Genomic DNA, 23165 nt, shown 5'->3' with positions numbered 1-23165 from the left:
TATGCCAACTTAGTTGAATTGTAAAGACTATGTAATCAATTACAAACATTCTTCAAAGAATGATGTTACAACTATGTATGAGAATGAATACAAATGCACAGGATTGGCAGAAAAATTAGAAAAAGTATGTGGGATCAGACGCCGTGGCTCACGCCTGTAATCCCAACACTTTGGGAGGCCGAGGTGGGTGGATCACGAGGTCAGGTGATCGAGACCATCCTGGCTTACACGGTGAAACCCCGTGTCTACCAAAATTACAAAAACAAAGTTAGCCGGGCACAGTGGCGGGCGCCTGTAGTACCAGCTGCTCAGGAGGCTGATGCAGGAGAATGGCATGAACCCAGGAGGCGGAGCTTTCAGTGAGCCTAGATTGCACCACTGCACTCCAGCCTGGGCGACAGAGGGAGACTGCGTCTCAAAAAATAAAATAAAATAAAATAAAATAAAATAAAATAAAATAAAATAAAATAAAATAATTAAATATGTAATTTATTTAAATGGTAATATTTGAATTTTTGTGTTTTTATTTTGGACTGACATGTCTTTTATAAAAAGTAAAAGATTTTCCAAGATCACTCAGAAAATTTATTTTCTATGCATAAATTGCCTAAAGTTGACATTGCTATATGGTGCATTCCTTTGAAAAACCCTGAAGTAAAATTATATATAAAATTAAATCTTTTTGGGCCAGACTTGGTGGCTCACGCCTGTAATCCCAGCACTTTGGGAGGCCGAGGTGGGCGCATCACGAGGTCGGGAGATCGAGACCATCCTGGCTAACACGGTGAAACCCCGTCTCTACTAAAAATACAAAAAAAATTAGCCAGGCATGGTAGAGGGTGACTGTAGTCCCAGCTATTTGAGAGACTGAGGCAGGAGAATGGCGTGAACCCAGGAGGCGGAGCTTGCAGTGAGCCGAGATCGAGTCACTGCACTCCAGCCTGGGCGACAGAGTGAGACTCCGTCTCAAAAAATAAAATAAAATAAAAATGAAATATTTCAACCATGAAACTCACACTTTTTCATTAGATAAGTAAATATTTATTTTATTATTTAGTATTGATGATATCTAACATTTACCTGCAAGTGCATTTTCCAAGGTTTATTTTCTCTACTGAATTTATGGAGGAGCCACGGTAGGCATTTTCACACCCTATTCTTCCTTGGGTCATATTTTTGTTGTTTAAGGTTGTCATGTCATGGAGGAGATGGATGATAGGTGCTTCAGAGGTGAAAAGGAAAATTAATTTAAAACATCTCATCAATATCTCTTACACAAATTGTAAAGCGGTGTATTTTGTACTTCAATTATTGGTAACTAGTTAATCTAACCTTTCTGATTAGTTAAGGGCAGTGAGCTGGAGGGATTTTTTTAAAAATCAATTTTTTTTTCTCCTGAAATACGATTGCATTAAATAGTGCTTACAATTATCCAGGTATGGAATTAACATTACTTAAACATAAAACGGAAGATCTTTATACTACCAATGAAAGGGTGATAGTAATAGTATCAGTGATATTAACAGACAGAATAGATGCTAGGTCCAAATGGAGCCTTGGAAATATACTTTAAAATTATTAACTTCCCCAAAAATTGTCCATGACTTCAGCAAGTGTTAACTAACTTCACCTTCGTTTATCAGTACCATCATCTTTCCTCTCTAGTTTTCTGCCTTTTAAATATCTACTAGTATCTAAATTTTTTATTTTATGTAATTTATTAATTTATTTTTGTTTATCTTTTAGATATCTTTTTTCTAACTGTTTTTTAATAGTTCCAGAGATCACTGGATTCAATGAGAAATTGATTGCATCAGAGTGCCCTCACAAACATATCTTTAAGATGAAGGAGAGGTGGGGAAAGTGCATTTGATTTTGTCCTGTTGTTTAATTTTATTTATCTCTCTGAAGAATTTTCATCCAATTTGAATCATATACTTAGAGTTTTAAGAAAAATGTTATCTGATCTTAAATACAAAACAAGTTAGGGTGAGCCTGGTAAAATGGAAAGCTGTAGAAGACATAGAAAACCAAAAGGAAAATAAAAGTTAACATAAATTGAAGACAATTATTAACAAATAAAAATGTTTGGTAATAGTTTTTCTGTTATTTTATATATAGTAGTCATGATGCAAAGATTACTTGGGTATAGTTAAGTAGTATCCAGCTCAGAACACTCAATTTAATCTTGCTGATTATCAGTCTAGTATACTTCACAGACTGAGAATTTAGGTTACTCTTCATTTCCGTCCATATTGTCTTAGGTGTTACATGAGCAAATATGGATATATCAGAGGAAAAAACAAGTCGAGTCATAATAAATTCCTGAAGAATGTTAGTAATTCTACTCCAATGTCCACATATTTGAGCTGAAATTTCATTTCCTTAATTAAAATTTGAAAACATCATGAATTTTGGTAGAATTATCTTAGAATTCATATCCAAATCCTCCCTATCTAGTATGCAACTATTTGGCTATGTGCTCCAAGTTAACAGACTTCAGTTGTCTGTCCACGATTATTCTTTGCTTTATTCTTTTTTTTTTTCTTTTTATGTGTTCTTACAATTAGTGGTCCTATTCAACAAAAATAAATGATTTTTATTTATTTTTTTCTTTTATTCTTTTTTTTTTGAGACAGAGTCTCGCATTTGTTGCCCAGGTTGGAGTGCAATGGTACGATCTTGGCTCACTGAAACTGCCTCTTCCTGTGCTCAAGCAATTCTCCTGTCTTTCGGGGGATTTTTAAAAATGATCTGGAAAAGTTACTTTTAACCATACAGGGGTTAGAATTTTACATATCTCTCTTCCATCTTTAAAATTGAGTTTTTTTTTTGTTTTGTTTTATTTTTCTTTTTACTTGTCTGCCTTCTACTTGGCTACGGATATTTGAAAAGATAAGAAACTACTTGGGGGATGACACTTCTAATTGAGACAGAAATAGAAGTAGGCAATCTGGATGATTTTGAATCTAGCAAGTGTTAAACAAAATATGACTTTTTTTTTTTTTTTTTTGGAGAGTACAGCCTGACCTGTAATTTGTAATTGCAAGTCAGTTATTTTACAAGTAATAGTTAGATGTTTTTGGTAACCTTGCTTCAGAAACGTACCAGTGAAAGCATTTTTTTAAAAATATAAATCAAGTCTTTAAAAGAGTGCCCATTCTCTGAATGTTTTCTTTGAAAACTTAATGTTATGAGCTGCTTTCATTAATCTTTTGTTTCTGGAAAATAATATGCATTTTATAAGATATGTATAAATGCTGCTCAGCACTTTCAGAACATTGTCACAGTAGGTTTGGCATGGTTTTTTTATTTCTTACTTGTGGAGATTTAAAGTATCTATGCCTAAACTCAATCCTTAGAAAATCTTATTTAATAGCTCTGGGCTGGAGCCCAAAGAACTTGTATTGTTAAAAAGCTCCACAAATAACTGCACAGTTGGGTTTGTGAAATACTGATATACATAATGCCAATAGCCTAAACATTTGGGGATCATTTTGTTATTACTTTTATTTATTAAATCAATCATCACATATTACATGTGCATATCTTTATATAACTTTTTACACATATACATGTATGTGTAATTAAAATTATACATTACTTTATTTAACTTTAGGTGTATTTATCTTGCTGATTGTTTTCTGACCACAATGTGGGATAATTCTAATAGCCACAACAAATTATCACAAAATTGGTGACTTCACAAGAAATTTATTCTCTCACAGTTCTGTGAGAGAGGTGTCTTGGGTGTTACATGAGTAAATGTTTTGGAGGCCAGAAGTCCAAATTCAAGGTGTCGTCAGGGCCACACTTGCTTCAAAGACTCTAAAAGGGAATCTTTCTTTGCATCTGATGGTGTTCCTTGGTTTGTGGCTATAGAACTCCAATTTCTGCCTCGGTCTTTATATGGTATTTCCCCCTGTGTGACTCAGTGTCTCAAACTTCCTATTCCTTTCTGTTATGAAGACACCAGTCATTGGACTCAGGGCCTATCCTCAATTCAAAATAATTTTATCTTGAGATACTGTATTTTTCATCAGTCATTTGAGCAATCCAAGGCTTTTTCAATGATTAAGCAAAATCAGTGATCCATTTGCATAAAAATATCTGACTTATAAATCACTTATTTACATTTCATCCAGTTTCTACTGCATAAAATAGATAACTAGCAGTATTTTTAAAATCCCTTTTTCTGCATAGAGTCCTATGCAGAATGTGACACATAAAATTTGCCAGTGTATAGTTGCAGGATTGATATCCATTCATCAGATGATCTTTTTTCAAATTGCAGATACTGGAGAAACCAGATATTCATGAAAGAAGTAAACAATGGTCCTGTAAAAATATAGGTGAAAAATAGCCAAATCACCAAGTCAATTTCATTTGTGAAGTTGTTATCTTATATATCATTAGTAGAGATGCTCATCATCTCCTCCCTGCTACACCATTTTAGAGATGATACCTCATTACTGATGTGGATAATTACACTAGCAGAGAGAAGCTGAGCATTTCTGGGTCAATCGGATTATATATCTGCCTCAGTTTGAACTACTATAATGGAATAGCATAGACTGAGTGACTTAAACAGCAAACAGTCATTTCTCATGGTTTTGGAGGCTAAAAGCCCAAGATAAGGTTGCCAGTATAGTTGGTTCCTTGGTGAAAGCCTTCCTTCTGGTTCTTGCTGTATCCTCACATGGAGAGAAATAGCTCTAGTCTCTCAATCAATCAATAAGGGCACTAATCTCAGTATGGGGTGCCACCCCCATGATGTCATCTAAGTCTAATTAACTCCCAAAGTCCCCACCTCCTAATACCATCACATTGGGCATTAGGACTTCAGTATATGGATTTCTGGGGGGACACAGAAGTCCACAGCAGTCTCCAAGAAATTTGAAAGTAACCTCCAGGTACTGAATCAGTTCAATGGGGTTAGGTACTGAGACTGAGAGATCATAGTGAAGTCAGGCCAGATTAGATGACCTGGCAACACAGAGTCACTTGAAAAGTAAAGGGGAAGCAAAAAATAAGTGCTTTATTCAATCCACTGTTGATGGGCACCTAGATTGATTCTATATCTTTTCTATTGTGAATAAACATCATAGAATATTATGCAGCCATAAAAAAGAACAAAATCGTGTCCTTTGCAGCAACATGGATGCAGCTGGAGGCCATTATTCTAGCAAGTGAACACAAGCACAGACAACCAAATACCACTTGTTCTCACTTATAAGTGGGAGCTTAACATTGGATACTCATGGACATAAAGATGGTAAAAATAGAAATGGAGGACCAATAGAAGGGAGAGGGAGAGAGGGAAGCAAGGGTTGGTAAACTAACTATAGGGTACTATGCTCAGTATCTGAGTTGTGGTATCATGCGACTTCAGCATTATGCAATATGCTCAGGTAGCAAACATGCACATGTACCCACTGAACCTAAAATAAAAGTTGAAAAAATAAAATGAATCTTTTGCTGAGGAAGCTGGGTTCACAGAGGCAAATGGAATCCACAAACACAAACATATGCATAGTCATGAACACATGAGCAGGCATGAGATTCCATGAGATGTGAGAGAGAGTAGCTGCCTAACAATGCATCAGTTCCAGTGAGATCTCACATGACCTACGGCAATGGAGACTTTTTAGATGTTCTTAGATCCTTACCCCAAATCTGCTTTAAGCTAGTTTCTGTTCAGCAACCAAACTATTCTCAACACCAACTCTGATACCCAAAGTGCAAACTCTCAGGAGTTCCGAATAGATGAAAATAATCACTTAAACTTTTTAAAAAATAATATCAATAAAAATGGGTTTAATACCTTGACATTACCATGGTTACCTGAAGTTAATGGTGAATATTGTTCTAGTAGTAAGTCCTGCTGGCTGCGTTAAAAGATACATGTCCTATACAAAACATACAAGTGGAAGCAAATAGATGCTTATTTATAAAGTGATTAAAAGACGCTTGCTCCGGAGGAAGCCGAACATTTCTGCACACATTTTCCCAGTGTGGTTGCTTTTCAAAACATTATTCACACATAGTAAAATGTTAATTTTTGTTCTGTTTATATGAAATAATCACAGCTCCTTTCTTCTAATAATAACATAAATAAAATATAATATAAACGTAATAGTAAGTGCCATTTATTACTGGAAGCTGACTGAGTGCCAGGTCCTGAAAGTGTACTATGTCACGAACACTCCAAAGTATTCTCTGATCAGTATTACTACTATTCACTCTTACCAGATGAAGAAACAGACTAAGAGATTTAAATACTAACCTAGGGACAAAGGTAAGGCATAACAGAGCTAGGATATCAACCCGGGACTGGGTAATTGCAAATCCTGCACTGCATTGCCTCACCAATATCATTGTACTTTAATAGCAATTCACGTCAATATCCTTTTGGGATTTTACTGAAATTACATTCAGGAATAAAAATGAAAACACCATTCAACTAGCCCCACATTTCAAATACTCAGAGTAAATCTGGGAAACATAGATTTAGAAGAGGCTATAGAAAATATCAGCTCCCACTCCACATCTCTTTCATGGGATTAATCAAAGGGAAAGTATGACTTAATCTTATGTTTGATTGTTAATAACAACTCATAGCGTGCTTTTGCAAATAAAATTGCTGCTATTAGTTTAAATGTTATGCCATCTCATAGACTAAAATCTTCTCTAATAAACATGTGGAAATAACTCTGTGAGTTCTTGGCCTAAACTTACCATATAACCTTGAGCACACCTAATAATTTTTGTGGGTCACCATTCTTTGGGTGTAAAATAAGAATAATTAATTTTACTAACCTTGCTTAGTAGGTTTTGTGAAGATTAATGAGTTAATCACATCTAGAACACAGTCTGTAATTCTTTGATGACAAGGACATGAAAAATGTTCAGTACAATATTGAGACCAAGAAAGAAGGCTGTGTTTATCATGCACAGTGTCCAGTGAATGGGCTGCCATAGGGGTTAGGATTAAGTTATTTATTTTTTAACATTACAGATGGGAATAAACTGCACATCATGACCAGCGCCTGCAGAATGGTTAAGTGGCTGGAAGGGGATATATTTATCATTCTGAATAACAAACCACACTGCAGAGTGCTCGGATTCTAACCTGGCCTGTGACACTTACTAGCAAACTAACACCAGACAAGTTGCTTTACCTTTCTGAGCCTTGGATTCTATAGCTGTAAAATAAGAATAATAAGAATGCCTATTTCACATGATACTTATTTCACATCCGTTCCTTGTATACTATATATCAGTTACTGTTGGGTGCTTGAGACACAGAGAGGGACAGAAAAAGTCTTTTCCCTAATGAAACTTACATTCTAGCCGGGCGCGGTGGTCAAGCCTGTAATCCCAGCACTTTGGGAGGCCGAGACGGGCGGATCACGAGGTCAGGAGATCGACACCATCCTGGTTAACACGGTGAAACCCCGTCTCTACTAAAAAAAAAAAAAAAATACAAAAAAAAAGAAACTTACATTCTAAAGAAGAAAACAGACAATACATAATTCAAAAATAAGCCAACAATATATTTCCAGGAAATGATAAAAACTACAAGAGAAATAAGGCAAGATAAGGGGATGGAAGAAGGATGTGGGGTATGATACAGAACTTACGTATGATCATAGTGGCCTGAATGATACAAAGAGGAGCCATATGAGGACCTGGTGATGGAGCATTTCGGACCAAGGAGACATTATGGGAAAGGCTCTGAGGCAGGCAGGAACTTGGCATGTTTGTGGATAAGCAAAATGGCTAGTGTAGTCAGAGCAGAATGTGAGAGGGAAATTCTGGAAGCTGAAGATAAGGTGGTAGCCAGAAGTCCTATTGCATAGGGCCTTCTGCTCCTCATAACGACTTCCTGTATTATTATAGGTGTTGTTAGAAGCCCTTCGTAGGTTTTAGCGCAGGAGTGAAGGTTTATCAAGATCTGTCTGGTTGCTGGGTTGAGAATAGGCACAGGAGAACAAGAATGAAAACAGAGAGACCTGTACTGAATTGCTGTAGTGATTCAAATGTGATATGATAGTGAATTGGTCTGGGGAGCAGTTAGAGGAGGTAAAAGGTAAGTTTAAGACATGGAGTGTATTTTGAAGGTTGAGTAGACAGTTCTGAGGGATTGTAAAGAGTGGAGTGAAAGAAAAAGAGAAATCAAATACGGTGCTTAGGGTTTTTGTCTTGAGCCTACAAGGAAACTATAGCTTAAAATAAATACATGTAAAAGTTTGCCAATGTCAAAACAAGTAAAAAGTCATGCCAAATTATCAATATAAGGCAAGCATGACAAAAGAAGACCCATGCTGGTAAAAATGCAAGTACTGGAGTGCTTGGGGGATCATACAAAGCAACTTGAATTCTTCCAAATACATAGGTACACCATAGCAATCATTTGTAAGAATAAATTAAGGGATGGAGATGCTAATTATGTAACATGAAAAACACTTCAACCATAAAAAACTTTCTTATAGTTTGTACCCTGAATTGTTACATTGAAATTGAGACTTTAAAACAAATAAAAGAATATATTTGTAAAGATTAGATAGGGAGAAAATTGAAAAACAAAGAAAGAAAGTTCCAACTCTCAACTAATAACCTGGTTTACAAAATAACATTTATTCGATAGCTATAGATGTCATATCGACATCTGCTAACTGGGAGAATGCAATCAGATATCTGTAGTTTTTAAAGTCTAGTCCAAAAGACCATACATGATTTTATATATGTACATACATACATTTGTCTATATATATTATATGCATATACTTATGTATATATAATATATGAATATGTATATATAATATATATGAATGAAAAGGACAGCATACATCATGGATATATAAAATATATATTATATATATGCATATAATCATGTATCTGTAGTTTTTGAGACCTAGTTCAAAGGACCATACGTGATTTTATTTATATATATATGAATGAATGAGTGTATATATATATATATAACATATTGAGTGTGTGTGTGTATATATATATATATACACACACACACATATGAATGAAAAGGCCAGCAAATCACAAATAAACAGTAGAGCTGGATTTAATCACAGGCATACAAAATAATTAATATAGTGAGCAAGTGCATATTTGCAATGCAATCAGAAAACAAATTCCCACACTGAAAATAAAGAAACAGAGAGAGACAAGAAAGACACACAACGCACACACACACGCACACAAGAAAGAAGAAGGGAAGAAGAGAGAGTGAGAGGGAGAAAGCAAGGAAGGAAGAAAGGGAGAGAGGGAGGAAAAAAATTTTGGTTTATAAACACAAAAATAATTTTAATAGATAAGAATGCTAGTCTCTCTATTTACATAAAAACATCTGAAACATACTCCTCTGCTTTTGAGATAGCATGGTAATCAGGGAAGATATAGTTCAGCAGGAAAAAGATTAAGAGAAACTAAGAGTAGTACACAAAATGAAGAAGGAACATATCCACGGAGAATTAGCTTCTGCCTCAAAAAATTTCCCAAGTTGTACAGATGAGTCAAAACTATAAATTTAATAGTTCAGTAAATTCCAGGACAATTAGAACAATGTGAAAATTATACACAGACAAAGAAGTAGATGGTAAACAGCAATCCTGCAACACATGCAAGCAGAAGAACAAATAAAAGATCTCACTAGAGTGTGAGAATAAATTTGCATGAAGTATGAACATCGAAGAGTTTTTCCTCAATATGACTATTGTATGTGCCTTGACAAATGATTTACTAGTCTCTCATGATTTGATATGCCATTATGGGTAAAGATATTTACAGATAATTTACATCTCTTATGGAAATACTTTCCCTCCTAGTACCCATGAGTGGGAGCGATATTTGTAAATAACAACAATTAAATATTGAAAGCTATCATTTCTTTTTCCTGAAAACTTAGGACTGAAATTCTATAAATATCTTTTTATAATAGAAAAGTTAGAGTTCTTCATATTATATATTAAATAATGAAGTTACATGGTAAATAACAATCACAAATTCTGGCTCCCATCTCGGCTTTTTACTTCTGCTTTAAGAATACAGAATTAGTGAACATTCTGGAGTGAGTGACATAGAAGGGATACTTTAGAGTATCATAAAAATGCTTTATTTATTGTATACACTATTAGAAACTTTGCTATTTATTTTTATCAAAAAGTTCTTTCATTGATTATTTCCAAGAGCCAACACATCTATTACAATTTTACATTTGACCCCTATAGTCAACTGATGGTCCATTCTTCCAATTTAAGTGATTCTTATAAATGGAAATGGAAGTTTAGTGTGTGCAAAACATGTGAAAAATAATATTTCTTGTATCTGCTATACCTACATTTTAACTTTTACTCAACTGAGGGTATATTTCTGATTCTTCCCGTTGAGGACATTTTATAACAATCAAAGAATATGAGCAAGAATATAATTTTGTATATTCTTTCTTAGAGATAGTTCTGGTTCGGTCTTAGCTGTAAGCTGGTGTTCATTTGCATAGATAATTTATATGGAGGGCATCGGATAGACATGTGAGAAGAATGTTTTCTGAAGATATTGTTTGAGGCAAAATAAAAGGTGGGAGTGGAAGACAGACAGAAATAGAAGGAACAGCATGTAGTCCAAGCCTGGATTCAGGGACTTGTTTGATTATACTAGGAAGAGAGGCATTTTCACCATTTCCATAAGAGCCAGTGTGACTCAGTTTCAGTGAAGAATTGAGGGAATGTAGCAAAGTCTTTTGACTCCTAACCTTCATGCTTTGCATTGGGTAAAAATGGGCAAAGCATGCCCTGGGAAAGGTAGTGTTATTCTTGGGGAATCCATGGTAAGCAAGGAGACCATGACAAGGCACAAGGAAACATAGACCTTGGCAGGAAAGAAGGAGCAGCACTGGGAGGAAACAGAATCCAGGCATTATTGGCGCAAAACCTAGTTATTCAGCACCTCCCATGTGCCCAGTGATAAACTAGGGACACTAGATAAAGCAATGAATATAACAGATTAAATGTGTGCTCTCAAAGGGTTTATCTCTCCATAAAGGGAGAAAATATAGATAAATAAAATGTGTACATACAATATAATGTAATAGTATAAAGAGAGAAGGACTGTGTATTCTTTGATAACATAAAAAGAGCAAGTAGTGTTGGCAAGGATGTGGAGAAAAGGGAAACCTTATACACTGTTTGTGAGACTATTAATTAGTACAGTCATTATGGAAAGTAGTATTAAGTTCTTCAAAAAATTTTAAAAAGAACCACTATATGATCCAGCAATCCCACTCCTGGGTACATACCCAAAGCAAATGACATCACTATCTCAAGATATGTGTGCTTCCACGTTCACTGCAGCATTATTCACAGTAGCCAAGATATGGAACCCATCTAAGTGTCTGTCAACAGATGAATGTATAAAAATGGAATACTGTCAAACCTTTGAAAATAAGGAATTCCTATCATTTGCATTAACGTGGATGAACCTGGAAGGCATTATGCTATGTGAAATAACCAGGCACAGAAAGATAAATACTGTATGATCTCACACATATGTGGAATCTAAAGAATCAAAGATGAGAACAGAGAAGCCGTCAGGTGCTGGATCACAAAGCTCGACAAACCTTAATAAGGAGGTTGTCTTTATCCATAGGGGAATTAGAAGCCATTGCATTGTTTTAATGCAGAGGGATGAATTGGTTAGATTTGTATTTTAGACAGACAACTGCGAATGCAATTTTGACAATGTTTTGAGAGGAGGTTAAGAGCAAGAAATCGGGATACAGTTTGCTTTAATGAGAGTATAGGAGCAAAATGATGTTCCATAAATACTCATGTAACACAAAGAGTCTCACTGAGACTGGATAACCCAGCATCACTGCCACAAGATGCCGGGAGTCACTGCTGCCACTGTCAGTGATAGAATGACTTCTAACTCGTCTCCTGCTTCTTTGGGTCACTCATTCCATATTCAGAGACCCTTGGTTTCTGCCCATTTTTGAAGTTTGTTTCTTCAGCCTTCCTACTGACAATGAAATTGGAGATTGAGATGAAGAGGAATGAGTAGATTTGAGATAATAGCAAGAGGAGTGAGCATGACTTGGTAATTAGATGGTAGGGAGGAAGAAGAGAAAAAAAATAAAAGAGTCAGGTTTGGTATGGCAACTCTGATTTTGGGCCATTTCAGTGAGTTAAGCATGGACGGTTTGAGGAAATGCATATTTGGTTTGGGACACTATAGTCAACCTTCATCATTTCGTTTATCTATCATCTGAATACAAATTAGAGGGGAATCTCTAGATGGAAAGAAAACACAGGAGCAAAGAGGAGCAGATATTCTTTCTCTTAGTTGCCCATCAGCTAGAGCCCAGGTGAATGACTTGAACTCAGCCAGTTGGATGCTGCTTCTGAATCTGGAATTAGAGATTATTTGACAGTGTCAAATCCTGGAAGATGTCAAAATATATTAGGATTGAAATGTAGCACTTGCTTTTAAATCAGTTTCTCAACCTCAGCACATTTTGGACTCAGTAATTCTTGATTTTGAGGAACTGTTCTGTCCATTGTGGGATGTTTAGCAGCTTCCTTGGCCTCTACCCACTAAATGCCAGTAGTATTCCTCGGTTGTGACAAAATGGCCTCAGCCATTGCCAGATGTCTCAGGGGAAAAAAAAAAAAAAATCCTGATTATTTGTTTGGCAAGAGTAGTTCCAGTGGCACAACTGACATGGAAGCCAGAGGGCAGTAAGCTTAGGAGTGAGGCTGAGAAGAGGGCAGCCCTGTGGTTACTGCAGATCACTCTTTAAAACTGTTAGATGAAAAGTACAGCTGAGCTATAGAATGGTAGCTTGAAGGGAGAAGAAACAAGAGCATGCTTAAATGTGAATAAGGAAGCCAACAGAGGAGGAGAAGGATGCAGGAGAGGGGATATTTCATACTTCAATGTCCCTAAAAAGATGGGAGGTGCTGCACACTAATAAATGCTACTCAAGTCAGGTCCAAGAACTGGTCTTGGTTCATCAACTGTTTGTTACTGATTTGTGAGGTGAGGCACAGAAATTGAAAATAAGCCATCAGAAACGTTTATACTAATTTTACACAGTCATTTTGTATTAGTTGAATCTAACAAAAATGTCAGCTCATACTGATTGAGAATTTTAAAATTTTGGTTCTTTAGAGATAATTTGAGGAACATTGCTCTAAAGCACAGGCAGAAAGATTGCACTCACATAACAGCAACAAATACTTCATTCTAAGCCAGGAGAAGGAGAAAAGGACAGTACAAGAAAAAGAAAGTAGTATTAATTTCCTTTTTCTTTTTATGTAATATGTAAATATGTAAATATTTTGGAGCAAAGTGAGATGTTTTGATACATACATATATTGTGTAATGATCAAAACCAGGTATTAAGCATTTTTAAAATTGCAAACACTCATTTCTTTGTGGTAAGAACAAAATCCTCTCTTGTAGCTATTTTAAAATGTAGCATGCAATATTCTTAACTTTACTCACCCTTCTTCTGTCTCTATGTTCTTTGCAAAGTCAGACAAAATGTCATCTACTAAAAGTTAGATGGGAAGTGGTTGATTCAATTGCTTAAGAAAACGGAGCACGGAAAAATATGCTGTGAGGTACGGGTGAGTGTCCTGACCAGAGGAACACAGAAAAATGTCTGGTTATTGAAAACTCATGAGTGGTCAGATCTATGCATTTCCACTGCTGCCAAACAAGATGCCCAGAAAGAATTCCAGAAATAGTTTGGAGAAATGTTGTAGGGTGGGATGCCATGTGTGAGCAAGTGGGAGACAATGTGCCCAAAATATTTGGTGAATACATGCTAATATGTGGGTAATACGGTTCATAACAGGCTGGTAAGGAGGGGGAAATTTTTAAAGATTATTTTAAATGTTTACACTTAAAACATATTACACAGCAGATCAGTGGATGGTGTTCAAGTGTTTTATTTTATCAAACCTTCTAAGAAAGGCATTTTAGACATATTTTTAATGTAAAAACTGAAGTCTGAGAGATTAAGTCTCCTTGTAATCATGTAGTAAACTAGAGTAAAATTGGGGCCAGATTTCAGATTTCTGGTTCCCTGTCTTGGATTCTTTTTTAGCTTTATAAAAGCATTGAAAAAGACATGTAAAACTCCCATTATACTGTAACAAAATAAAGACACATGTTCTTTTCAATAAGAGAGAGTTTCTGGGATGTCTGTGAGTTTTATCAGAATTTTTTTTTTTCAGATTGCTCATTCTGTCTAGTGTTTCAATACAAAAGTGCACCTGTGAATCAGCTTTAGAATATTAAGTTCATTGTCTTCTAAGAATGCAATTTTACAATAGATTTGACTGCTATTCTTCTCATGTACAGTCAGAGCACATAATAATGATAATGATAATAACACCTTACGTTTATGTACTGCTTCGCAGTTTGCTAAGTGCTTTCATGTACATTATCTTATATGAGCTTCATAATAGCTTAGTGAATATATTTACTGGTGCTTTGTTTTATTCATGACTGTCATATTGACATTAGTCATACATATTTTGTTTATTCAGATGGTTGGTTAGCTATACAAAGGTTTAATCAGACAAACAGAAAGATACAGAGCAAAGAACACTAAAATGTTATTTATAATTCTGAATTCCTTGGTTTCCTTTTTTTATGTGGTTAAATCATCAAAAATGTGCCTTTACCCTATTGAAGAATAGCATTATTTCAATGTATAATCTTTAAATCTAGTCAATGTGCTCCAGATCATTAACAGGGTAATGAATATTTTAAAATTGCAAGCTATTTTATGGTATTATTTGTGAATTTGTAACAGTAAGTATTTTAATAAGATTGAAAAATCTAAGAAAATATATTTTGGGCCGGGCGCGGTGGCCCAAGCCTGTAATCCCAGCACTTTGGGAGGCCGAGACGGGCGGATCAGGAGGTCAGGAGATCGAGACCATCCTGGCTAACACGGTGAAACCCCGTCTCTACTAAAAAATACAAAAAACTAGCCGGGCGAGGTGGCGGGCGCCTGTAGTCCCAGCTACTCGAGAGGCTGAGGCAGGAGAATGGCGTGAACCCGGGAGGCGGAGCTTGCAGTGAGCTGAGATCCGGCCACTGCACTCCAGCCTGGGCGGCAGAGCGAGACTCCGTCTCAAAAAAAAAAAAAAAAAAGAAAGAAAGAAAATATATTTTGAAATTTTGTTTCTCATTATATAGAAAATCCATATTTATTTAGAAATTTAAAGGAATATAGAATTTAATTAAAATGATTGCCTTTTAATATTCGTTACACTATACAAAGATACTTTATTTGCATTAAAAAGGTGTACAATAATATGATATAACTCTAAAGTAATTCACAATTTATTCTTTCTTTTAAAATCCAGAAAAAAATGGTATCCTGAAAAATAACAGAATATACCAATTTAAAGTTACTCTGTTTTAATTTTTACAGTATTGAAATATTTATTTTACATAGAAATTAACTTACTAATTTTTCTCCCTTTTTAAAAAATATAGGTTTATAGTAACAGTCAAAAGATAAAGTTTTGGATTTATTTATTTTTATCTCATATTTCAGAGGAAAATATTTTTGAGGAGATTAAACTAAAAATAAAAATCAAATCAATCTCCACATTTCCTTTATTTATTGATGTATGTGTTATATAGTGTGGTCTCATGGTATTTGTATGACATTTGTAGTATTGAAACATGGCTCACAAATACAATGAGAGATGTTGATTTGTCATCAAAATATATCTTTCATATTTTTCACACTGAATATTGTTGCCTATACTCTTAGGCTGTTTTAGAAAGTTATCATTCTTTCTGTAGAACAGTATGAAAAGTAGAAACACAACTTTTTAAAAAATTGCCTATACATTGTAAATTTTTTTAATTATTAAATTAGAACTCTATCAAAATTGTATTCCAAAATATTATATTATAAAATTAACTCTAGTAAATTGTAGATATGTTGGAATAATATTAAAAAGAATTTAACACTTTTGGAAATCAGTTGCTTGTGATTGTATCTCATTAATAGGACAATGTATAGATTATTTTGCCATTTTCAATATACTAGTAGTGTGGAAAAGAGTTAGCTAAATTTTAGTCATTAGCAAAATAGAAAAGCTTTTGATAATCTCTTAGCATCATGCTAATTAGGTTGAACTATCATAGAAAATATATTAATTGAAGGCTGTAGCTAGGCAACTTGGTATCCGCCTCTCAAAATTTGATAAAATAGATACAATAGGTGTCATGAGGCATAACTAATCACCTAATGTAAAAAAAAAAAAATAATGAACTATGTTGTAAATATTCTGAATATACTCTAATTGCTTCTTCCTAACCAAATTCACATTATTATAGAAAATGGTAATACATTTAGATAAAATTCCATAATGTATTTCAATTGTACTCATCAACATATTTAGTGAGATATTCTTTTAGTATACTTTAAAATTCACATAAATTAATAGGAGTTTTTAAAGAGATTGTGAAAAGTAACAGCACTGTGGAAACATACAATTACAGTAAATTTTTATCTTCCCTTTGACAACAAATCTCTCTTGAATTCATTTAGAATTTTAAAACAATCTGTCACCTATCTTTGACCATATGGACTGAACTTGATATCCACGAATAGACACTGATGCCTGCAAGTCAACAGCATAAAGAGTGGTAAAGTCAGTTCTGCAAAAGATGAAATGTTTTTAATGTGGTAAGAAGACAAAACTGTTATTGCTTTGTGAGTAATATGTATAAAATATAGCACTGAGTATCTAAGAAATACACAGATGAGAAAAATTAGCTACCACCTTTTGTTCTGATTCTTTTAATTTATTTAAGTTTTTGCAAAAGGAATAATCCTATATATTTATATATGTTAATCAAGAGACCACCTTTAAACATCTGTCCAATGTCAAAATTTAAATAATGTAACAATTATTTTGGGGACAAAATTGATTCCATTGCTGTTCTGTTACTTATTGTACTAGCTATAATACAGCAGATGTTTGACATATATAAATTTATTTTAATAGTTTCATTGAGTCTTTATCTGCAGTTTGGCAGTGTGGCTCCACAGATATATTCAGCCATCTGTTCCTTGGACTTGTGCTTCATGTAACTTACAGGAGTGTATTAATTTTATTGCATCAGTCATTAATCAATCAGAAGTTTGTTTGCCCTGCAGTGTTCCCAAAAGACAGACTTCATCAGTTAAAAAAAAAAAAAAAGCCACTCACTAGCTTGTTAAAAAACCTTTTCATTTTTAATATAATTTCTCCTATGTAGTTAACAGTCACAGATTTTGAAAAAGCATATTACAGAAGAGTTTTTGGTTTCTAAATCAAAATTCATTTACCTCAGGGCTTCCATGAGCATTACTCAGAAATATTCATAGACAGTATTTTTAAGAATTCATTTTTTTCTGACAAAAGAAGTGATACAAATTTACATCTATGTTATCACTTTTGCATCTATTTTTGAAATGATATATTGTGAAACATTCTTAGAATACTATGAATTTATGACTGGAAAAATTTAAATGTTTGAGATGGTGAGGTTTGCCATAAAGGCTCATAATCTCAGTTCTGCAGACTGGCAAATGAGGCACCATCAGAAACAGCATCAGCCCCTCATTAACTGGGCTATTGCCCAGAACTAGGTAATATTGATCCTATCTTTCAAAAATTCATTTCCAACACTTAGACAATTACCTTAGGGTGGCAGCACCTTTTCTTGTGTAGCTCAAATATCTCTGTATCCTTCAGCCTTCTGAGGTTGCTCTTTGCTTCAGTGTTCTAAGATGTTGCCTGGTATCTCCCAGTCTCATGCTGTAGAAAGTCTCATCTAGTATTTTAGTGTTTCCTAGGGTGTCATCTCTACCGGGTCAGTCTAGTCTGACTTGCTTCCTACCTGTTATTACTTCTGCCCCTTAAGATGCTAATTGTTTCACGTGTTTCTTCAAATCAGTCAGAATGTTCTTCAGGCTCTTTTATTCTCATAAAGTTTTACTGATACAAAGTTTTTTTTAACGAACTTTTCCTAAAGGTAGGTTTGAGAGTAACAGATGAGGATTACAAGCAATAATATGCAGTGGAATATTAAACATTACCACCCTAAAATGCAATCCAAAACTTCTCGAAATTTCTACTCTTAAGCCGTAACTCTTACTTACATTTTCTTGAGTTGTTAAATATCTTTCTCTCCAGGAATCCCTCCTCCAAGTGCTAAAACCCCCTTTTTATTATTTTATTTTATTTATTTATTTTTTGAGATGGAGTTTTGCTCTTGTCGCCCAGGCTGGAGTGCAATGATGCTATCTCGGCTCACTGCAACCTCCACCTCCCCGGGTTCAAGGGATCCTCCTGCCTCAGCTTCCTGAGCAGCTAGGATTACAAGTGTGTGCCATAACACCTGGCTAATGTTTATAATTTTAGTACAGATGGGGTTTCACCATGTTGGCCAGACTGGTCTTGAACTCCTGACCTCAGGTGATCCACCCATCTCGGCATCACAAAGTGCTGGGATTACAGACATGAGCCACCACAACTGGCCCCCATTTCTTTCTTATGCAGAGTTATGCACTTCTTCACTTCACCAACTCTAAGCTCAGGATCTGATTTTATACTACCCCAAACTAATGAAGCTGCTCTGTTAAGCAAACAATTATTTATTTTAGGTGCTCACCCTTCAGCATTAATAAATGTCAGAAGCTTTGATATTTATTTATTTCATTTCTCAAATTCTTAACAGTTCTGCCACATGCCAATCTCTATAAACGATAAAGATTTCTTTTCACTCTGCTAGAGCAAGACTTTGTGGTTTTACTATGTAATACATTCACAACGTTGCACAGAGTCTACCATTAGGCAGATTTGCTATCTACCTTTGAGAAATTCACTACCTTTTCTAAGCTTCTGTTTCCTTGTCATTAAAACAAGCAAAGTATATAACTTTTCAGATTGTTGAGAAACTAAAAATACTAAATGAAATGCAAAATCTCAGTAATGGGACCTCTCTCTCTTGTCTATTCTCCTGCTCTCTTTCTCTATTTTCTCAATAGAGGTGTCATTTTACTAATTGGAACTATTTTATTCATCTTAGACATTATATTTCTAATTTCCCAAATGCATGGGGTGTTCTTATTCCCAGTACAACAAATTATTGAACCAGTCAGATCTGTAGCTTGAGAAAACACCTTCATTGGCTGGGTATGATGGCTCACACCTGTAATCCCAGCACTTTGGGAGGCCAGGGTGGGTGAATCACCTGAGGTCAGGAGAGTGAGACCAGCCTGACTAAAATGGCAAAACTCCATCTCTGCTAGCAATACAAAATTAGCCAGTTGTGGTGGCGCATGCCTGTAATCCCAGCTACTTGGGAGGCTGAGGCAGGAGAATCACTGGAACCCAGGAGATGGAGGTTGCAGTGAGCCAAGATCATGTCATTGCACTCCAGCCTGGGCAACAAGAGCAAAACTCTGTCTCAAAAAAAAAATAGAGAAAGAGAGAAGGAAGCAAGGAAGGAAGGGAGGGAGGGAGGGAGGGAGGGAGGGAGGGAGGGAGAAAGGAAGGAAGGAAGGAGAAAAAGAAAGAAGAAAGAAAGAAAAGAAAGAAGGAAAGAGAGAAAGAAGAAAGAAAGAAAGAAAAAGAAAGAAAGAAAGAAAGAAAGAAAGAAAGAAAGAAAGAAAGAAAGAAAGAAAGAAAAGAAAGAAAGAGAAAGAAAAGAAAGAAAGAGAAAGAAAAGAAAGAAAGAAAGAAAGAAAGAAAGAAAGAAAGAAAGAAAGAAAGAAAGAAAGAAGAGAAAAGAAAGAAAGAGAAAGAAAGAGAAAGGAAGGAAGGAAGGAAGGAAGGAAGGAAGGAAGGAAGGAAGGAAGGAAGGAAGGAAGGAAAAGAAAGAACCATCTTCAACTTTGGTTCCTGCCTTCCTTGATTGCTTGGAGCCAATTTTTGGTCTCTGTGTTAAAAAACCTACTCAAGCTCTGAAATTTTAAATTCTTCAGGAAGAATGAGACTTTTAAAACTGAGCTTCTCTCCAGTTAACTGCCATTTTTCCCCTTTCTTTTGTTCCTCTTTATAATAGTTGAATTTCAGCTTCTATCTCCTTAGCTTGTGATTTTTAATTGTTGTCAGATGGAAGCTATGGATTAATTAATTCCACCAGATGGCCCTTTAAAACTCATGAATATTATAGTTAAGGCATTATCCTTGCTCATAAGCCAACTCTAGTAATAATATTTCATGCTGTATCCCTGGTTCTGAGTCTCTGTTCTCCCCAGCTTAAAGTTGGATTTAGGTCTTGATTAAGTGGCTTATAATTACTTCCATTTGCCTGTGAGCAAGAGTTGGTTAGCACACTGTGTCTTACTTTACACTCACATGGTATATTTTTGCCAATATTTCTATGCTAATTGTTCTCAATTTCCCATATTTAAAAATTGGGTGTAATTTAAGGCCTCATATAGACTAATTTTAAAAAGTAGAAGCATATGATAAAAATATTCTAGAAAATCTCCTTGGATTATTATTTTATCAAATGCTTCATGAGCATAACCACTTTTTAGGAGGTAACCGTTAGAGAGTGACATCAGCAAGATGGTGGGATAGAAGGTCCTACCTCTAATTCTCCTTATAGAAACACCAACCAGAAACTAGTCACTGACAATAATGCCTTTGTGAAAATCCCAGAATCTGAGGGTGAGGCATCATTAAAACTGCAAAAAGCCCCATAAAGCCACATTAGAAAAGTGAGAGGAATACTTCCCCCTTCACTGTGTTTTCCCTGCCCCAGGCTGGCACAGCCCACACTGAGAGATTTCCTTAGGCCTAGAGTTTGTCCAGTGGGGAAAGGAAAGCCCAAAAATAATATACAGTTTCCCAAGCATATTGACATACCTTCTGGAAAGGCCACTTCTATCCTTCACAGAGAGCACTGGGGGAACTAGAATACTTGCAGTCACGTAGGAACAAAGAAAGGGGCTGGGTTTACAGCAGTCAGCACAAGGATCTTGGCAGAGGCATTGTATCCCTGCAGGCAATGTGATGTAGCCAGAATGCAAACAATAGCTCTGCCTACCCTCAGAGTTGATTCAGTGACTCAGTACTCCCCAGCTGGGGTCCGTAGTCAATGGTCCAACCCAACCTTGGAGCATTGCTACTGGCTTTTCTTGAGCAGGTAGCCCATTCAGCAACCCTATACAACTGCAGAAAATAGACTGTAGTCCTGCCTGACCAAGGAACCCAAGGAGAAATTCTGCCCATTTTCAGAGCCCAGAGTGTGGTTCAGGATTGGCAGGAAGCCAAGCCAGAAGCCCTGTTCAATCGAGGAGCATAGCCTGCAGATGCACCTAATAAGAAAGCCTGGTGATATGGTTTGGCTGTGTCCCCACCCAAATCTCATCTTGAATTGTAATCCCCATAATCTCCACATGTCAAGGGAGAGACCAGGTGGAAGTAATTGAATTATGGGGCTGGTTTCTCCTGTGCTGTTCTCGTGATAGTGAGTGAATTCTCACAAGATCCGATGGTTTTATAAGGGGCTCTTCCCCTTTCACTTGCCACTTCTCCTCCCTGCTGCCCTGTGAAGAAGGTGACTTGCTTCACCTTCACCTTCTACCTTGATTGTAAGTTTCCTGAGGACTCCCCAGCCATGCTGAACTGTGAACTGTGAGTCAATTAAACCTCTTCCCTTTATAAATTACACAGTCTCAGGCAGTTCTTTATAGCAGTATGAAAATGAACTAATACACCTGGTAAGCAACCTTCCTGGCCATGGAGCAAAGCCCTGCCTTGCTGCAAAGCCCAGTCTCCTCCCTGTGGAGCCTAAATTAAGGCCCTGCCTAATTACAGAGCACAGCCCAGGCACAAAGCACAGCCAGTGATTCCACTCAAATATAGAGTTGTTCTGCTTGATTCAGGAGCCCAGGCTATAGCCCCCTACAACTGCAGGGCACAACTTATAGCCCCTCCTAAACTGGAAGCCCAGTAGTGACCCCAGCTGGCCACAAGAGCACAGCCTAAATCTGAAGCACTGCTAGCAGACCACCCAACTATGGATTTCAGACTTTACTCCTGATTTCATAGCACAGTGACTATGCCCAACTAGATACTCTGATAGTAATTTTGCCTACCTACAGATACTACTAGCTAACATATTCAGAACTTTAGGCTGGACTAACTGGCAAAAGTCTTTCCCCGCCAAAGCAAACCTGTAAAGGCTGGAAGAAATGGCCATTTCCTCAAATGTGTAGATAACAACACAAAGATACAAGGATAATAGAGAGTCAGGGAAATATGACATCACCAAAGTAAACTAATAAAGCTCCAATAATGGAATCCGAAGAAATGGAAATCTACAAACTGACTGACAAATGATTCAGACTAATTATTTTAAAGAAGTTCAGTGAACTACAAGCGAGCATAATAGATAACTACATGAAATTAGGAAAGTAATGTATCTACAAAATGAGTAGTTCAACAAAGAAATAGAAATAATTAAAAAAAAACCTGAAACAGAAACCTAGAGAATAAAAATACAACGCCTGGACTAAGAAACTCAAAGGACAGTTTCAGACTTTATCAAGAAGAAATAATCAGCAACCTGGAAGACAGGTCATTTGAAATTATCTGTCAAGAGAGCAAAGAGAATAAAAGAACTAAAAAAGTGGGGAAGGTCTGGGACTTATGGGAAATGCTCAAGTGAAACAATATCTGCATATGAAATCCCAAAAGGAGAAGAAAGAAAATGGCACGAAAATATAGTTTAAAGAAATAATGTCTAAAAGTGTTTCAAATTTGAGGAGGAAAATGGATATGCAGATTTATGAGGACAAAATGTCCCAACATAGCTTGAATCTGAAAAGGCCTACACCAAGAAATACTATAATTAAATTAACAAAGTCAGGGACAAAGAAAATCTTGAAAGCATCAAAAAAGATATGCAAAAGACCACCAGAGTACCAGTGTATTTATTATTTTTTTATTTTTTTGAGACAGAGTCTCACACTGTCACCCGGGCTGCAGTGCAGTGGCATGATCTCGGCTCACTGCAACCTCTACTTCCTGGGTTCAAGTGATTATCCTGCCTCAGCCTCAAAAGTAACTGGGATTACAGGTGCCCAGCACCATGCCTGGCTAATT

At 35.9% G+C, this 23165-nt stretch overlaps 1 long non-coding RNA gene across 1 annotated transcript in view; it reads left to right on the top strand.

The window, feature by feature from the left end:
- LOC119622720 (uncharacterized) overlaps positions 1 to 23165 on the top strand; it is an 82988-nt gene that overhangs the window by 24913 nt on the left and 34910 nt on the right. The window contains exon 2 of the long non-coding RNA XR_005239297.2: positions 16604 to 16741. This is a non-coding gene — a long non-coding RNA (uncharacterized lncRNA). The remainder of the gene's footprint in view (positions 1 to 16603; positions 16742 to 23165) is intronic.

This window comes from Chlorocebus sabaeus, chromosome 23 (assembly GCF_047675955.1).
Source record: "Chlorocebus sabaeus isolate Y175 chromosome 23, mChlSab1.0.hap1, whole genome shotgun sequence".
Lineage (NCBI taxonomy): Eukaryota > Metazoa > Chordata > Mammalia > Primates > Cercopithecidae > Chlorocebus > Chlorocebus sabaeus.
Note: the sequence above shows the minus strand (reverse complement) of the source record. Positions and strands in the feature narration are given on the sequence as shown.